Here is a 4,559-nt window from a genome sequence, read left to right as displayed (position 1 = left end):
TGCTTTTGAGGAATACAAACTGAGTTTCCAGCATCACCCAGGGCAGCCACCCCCACACAGTGCTCCAGGCTCTGCCTGATTTGTGTGGAAGATCAGCCTGTGAACGTCTGTCACATCAGGAGTGTTGGAAACTCCTGGCTGCTGATTACCATGAAGAAGGAAACACTGCTTGACAGGCCATGTCCCCGAGAGAATTATTGACACAATGTACCCAACAGGATTCTGGATTTGGAGCTGCTCTCTGGATGCTCAGACAGCAGAAAGTACCAGTTAAATCTGATATTTAGAAGCTGCACAATACCAGTTATACCACAGAAATAAATTTTTAAAAATTCAATTTCTTGTCTTTAGAAAGATATAAGTGAGGAAAAAATGGATTTGGAGTAAGCTTAAAGAATCCACGATAATACTCCTTCAAGATTTTGAAGTGTTTTACCATCAGCAAGTGATAGACATAGATGTCTGACAGGAGAAATGAAGCAGGAAAATGAAAAGAAGCTTGCCTAAGTTTATGCAAGAAAAGAGAAGCACAAACAGCACACAGACCTCCAGGATCCATCTCTGTGTCCTACCATGCTTACATTTTACAAAATGTACTTCTCACATTGTACTACAGTTTTCCACACAGTTTTAAGTATTAATTCTAAGCTTCATGGATGATTTTTTCCTGATGTGGTGTCATTCAAGTCATTATCCCCTCCTCCGTACACACATGATAGAAAAGGATTTAGTACTTCAGAATGACAAAATGTGAAGAAAAAGAAGAAATTCTTAAATTTTACTGTCAAGGCAAATTCTCTTTCTTATTGGCAGAGTAAACATAAGTTTGAACTAGCTCTCATTCCTCCTCTTTGAAGGAGAGAAAACACTGTGTAGAAAGTGCAAGACTAATAAATGTACATGTTTAAGATGTTGTGATTTCCTGCATTAATATGTTGTAGAATGTGTTTTGTGTGTTATCTGTTCATCTGGCAGATTTCACTGCAGGCAGATTTAAAACAAGTACCCAAACAGCTGACAGACACATCACAGAATCCTTAAGGGCACCCATTAAATCCAAAGTTTCTTTCCTTCACATGTGCAAACTGCAGCTTAGGTGCAGAAAACTTTGCACTTACAGGCAGAGCAGTGGGTGGAGGGGCCCTAGAGAATTTACAGAGTTGAATACAGCAGCATCCAGAGACAGAAAATTTCTACATAGAAGCGAGCTGTGGTACCAGAATTGCCATTCATACTGTGTTGTGCTCAGAGTAAGAGATCTGGATTTCCAGCTCCACTAAATACTCAGCTCAGAGCCTATCAGACTCTGGGGAGGACAATACGGTTTTTGCTGCCTTTTCTCGAATCACTGCTTTCCAAAATGTTCTTGGGTTCTGCTCAAAGCTCTGGTGTGCACCGGTCATGGCTCTGTGTGCTCTCCTAAAAGCTCATCTCCCTCCTCATCAGTGTGTGGAGCAACAAGCTCCAGAGGTACTTCAGTGGTGTGGGCAAACCCGGCCCTTTCCCCAGCAGCAGCTCTGGGGGCTCTGCACACCTGAGCACAGGGAAGCAGATGCCAGCACAGACACGGGGCACTGCCTGGGAGCACCATGGACTCGAGCTCCCGCTGCCTCCAGTTGCCATGGGGCAGAGCAGCAAGAGCCCTGCCTGGAGCCAGCTGGGCTGCACAGAGACCCGGGAGAAGATTTGGCTTTGTAGGAGAACAAAGTGAGCACATCACTCTCACCCCTTTTGCTGGACAGCTCCTGCAATCCTGGGCCTCAGCTTGGATGGAGTTTTGCTCCTGGCATCAGATACTGACACAGCCCCTGATGGGATGAGAGCATCAGTTTACTTTGTGTTACATGACAAAGTCAAATGATTCCCTTCACTGTGTCCTGCTGTGGTGGGGAATCAAGTGATGGGAAAAGGCACCCAAGGGAGGCCAAACTTCAGGGACCAACTGTCCTGCAGGCATCTGATCCCCACATTGCCCTGAGCTGTTCTGCACCCTTGACAAAGCTGAACGGCTCCCAGTGAAGAGTCAAACAGGTTTGGTGAGGGGTGTGAGAGAAGTGAGGAGAAACTCAGAAGGGGATGAGATGGCCCAGGGACAAAGCCTTGGGGGAAGAGGCACAGGAGATGAGAGGGTCAGCTTAACTGTGGAAGTATTTCTGGCGTGATGTTTCAGGCAGTGAAAAGTGAGGAGCATCAGCATCACCCCAGTCAGAAGGGTGTGATCTCCATGCATGGGCAGTGGCCCCTGAGCGCCTTTGGCTCAGGCTTGGTCCAGAAGGATCCAGCAGACAGACAGAACTCCAATGCTGCTGAGCCCTCTCAAATGTCTTTCAGACAAACTTCAGTCGAAAAGGCCAGGCACATTGCTGAAGAGAAAAAGAGGCAATTCCTGTCATTGCAAAGGACAGAGTGGCAGAATGGCTTTTGGGGGTAGCTGAGCCAAAGAAGGAACACACATGCCCTACTGCAGAAGAAGGCTAAATATGCTTCCCTAACGACAAACAAAAAACTGTTAAAATTATGAAAAAATAATCTTTTCATCTTATGACCCATAGGAACTTGAGCAACAATTCTGGTCTTGCACCACTGCAGCCTCTACTGTCTCGTTATTTGAAGAATCATAGAATGGTTTGTGCTGGAAGGAACATTAAAGATCATCTCAGTGCAACACCCTGCATGGGCCAGGCCACTTGCCACTAGACTATCATGCTCCAAGTCCTATTCAACTTGGCATTTTCCTCCTGGATCTTCGACTGAGGCCACCAAAAATATCTTTGATTTTGTTAACTTCCCCAGGACTCTATTGAGCTTACAGAGCCCTTTCAGAGGTTGATAATTTGTAACTACTTTTCAGTGATGCTGCAGAAAATGCTCCCTGGTGCAGAAAATGCTCTCAGACACATTCTTAGCACTGCTGGAACAGATTCCATTTATATTAAGATCTTTTGGCTTACTGAAAAAATATGTTCATCCTTGAACAAACCTGCCGCCCTCCCAGGGCAACCTCAACTCCAGGACTGATTTACTGTCACATCTCCCTGAGTATGGGGTTAGAGGAGGCAACCTCTGGTGTTCCAGAGTTCCAGGAATGGGGTACACCTGCAGCAACCACACATAAAAACACAGAATCACAGAATCTCAGTGTGGTGTGAGGGTATCCAGGGACACCCGTTGGGCAGATTTGGGCTTTGGAGACAGGAGGAAAGAGAAGCAGATTTGTCAGGGAAGGTGTCTCACAAAAGTCACTTTTCAATCCTAGAAGAGGGAAATGCTCCTTGTCTCATGCATCCATCCATGCTCCCAGCACAGGCTGCAGGCTGGGTCACAAAGGTCATAAGACAAAATGAGAGCACTCGCATTCTGAGCTGCATTCTTGTTAAATATTTGTGTTGATGCAGGAGAGGCATGTCTATGATTTCTCCGAGATTCTTCCATTTTCCCACATTGTGATGACATAAATGGGATTTTGACAATCTGAGACCTCTGCTCCAGGGAAATTTTGTGCATTAATCCCATTCTCCATTCTAACATCTCTTTCTCTTTCCCTGTCCAGCGGATAAGTGACAATAAACTTAGAGAGATGGAAAAAGATTCGATCCTCATAAATCAACACCAATTCATCTTAGAGCAAATCAAAGAGAGCCAGTCTATGCTTGATGACTACGACCAAATGAGTGATTTGGACGCTGGCCATTTGTGCCCCAATGGCCATCTGAATAGTAGAGAGATCAAGACAGCAACCTTCACCCTCACCAACATAGTGCCCCGGGACAGCACACTCAACACTGGCCAGTGGAGCACCTCTGAGTCTAGAACAATGCCTGTAAGGACAAAGGGCTGTAGAAAACCTGTGTCATCATGGGTGCTGTGCCTGGGAACACCAAGGTCACCAATGGGAGGATTAATGTACCCAGCCACATCTGGTCAGCTGCCTGCTGCCTGGTGGGTGCAAATCCCACAAGGGCTTGGGGTGCCACTGATGAGAATGACAAGAACAAGATGGAGAAAATCAAGCAGGGGCAGCTGAAGGATAGGCTGACTGAGCTCTTTGGGTATAAACGATTACTGTGTTCAAGAATGCCTGTACCCAGAAATAAGCCTCACATCCTTGAATGGAAAAGGCTCAGGAGATTTCCCCACATGTCACTCAATCACCGAATGGGTTGGTTTTGATGGGATATTAAAGCCTTCAAGATCATCTCATTTTGACTTGCATGCCAGGGGCAGAGACACCTTCCACTACCCCAGGTTGTTCCAAGTCCTCCCCAGCCTGGCCTTAAACGCTTGCAGGGATGGGGCAGTCAAAACAGTTCTGGGTAACTTTTGCTCGTACCACAGCCTGCTCCCCGGAATTTCCTTCTTTAGAATATCCCTACCCTCCATCAGTGTGAAGCCATTCCCTCTTGTCCTGTCACTCCATACCCTTGTCCAAAGACCCCATCCAGCCCTCTTAGACATCCTGGAGGTACTGGACTCTCTGGAGTCTTCTCCAGGCTGAGCATCCCCAGCTCTCTCACCCTCTCTCCAGAGCAGACGTGTTCCAGCCATCAGAGCACCTTCAT

General features: G+C 46.6%; 1 pseudogene; it reads left to right on the top strand.

Moving 5' to 3' along the window:
* Positions 1–2,161: 2,161 nt before the first annotated feature.
* On the top strand, positions 2,162–4,109 carry LOC148223767 (endonuclease domain-containing 1 protein-like; annotated as a pseudogene).
* The last annotated feature ends 450 nt before the right edge of the window (positions 4,110–4,559 follow it).

The sequence above is a fragment of the Sturnus vulgaris genome, chromosome 5 (genome assembly GCF_052056855.1).
Source record: "Sturnus vulgaris isolate bStuVul1 chromosome 5, bStuVul1.hap1, whole genome shotgun sequence".
Lineage (NCBI taxonomy): Eukaryota > Metazoa > Chordata > Aves > Passeriformes > Sturnidae > Sturnus > Sturnus vulgaris.
The sequence above is the reverse complement of the archived record's forward strand: the minus strand, read 5'-3'. Positions and strand labels throughout refer to the sequence as shown.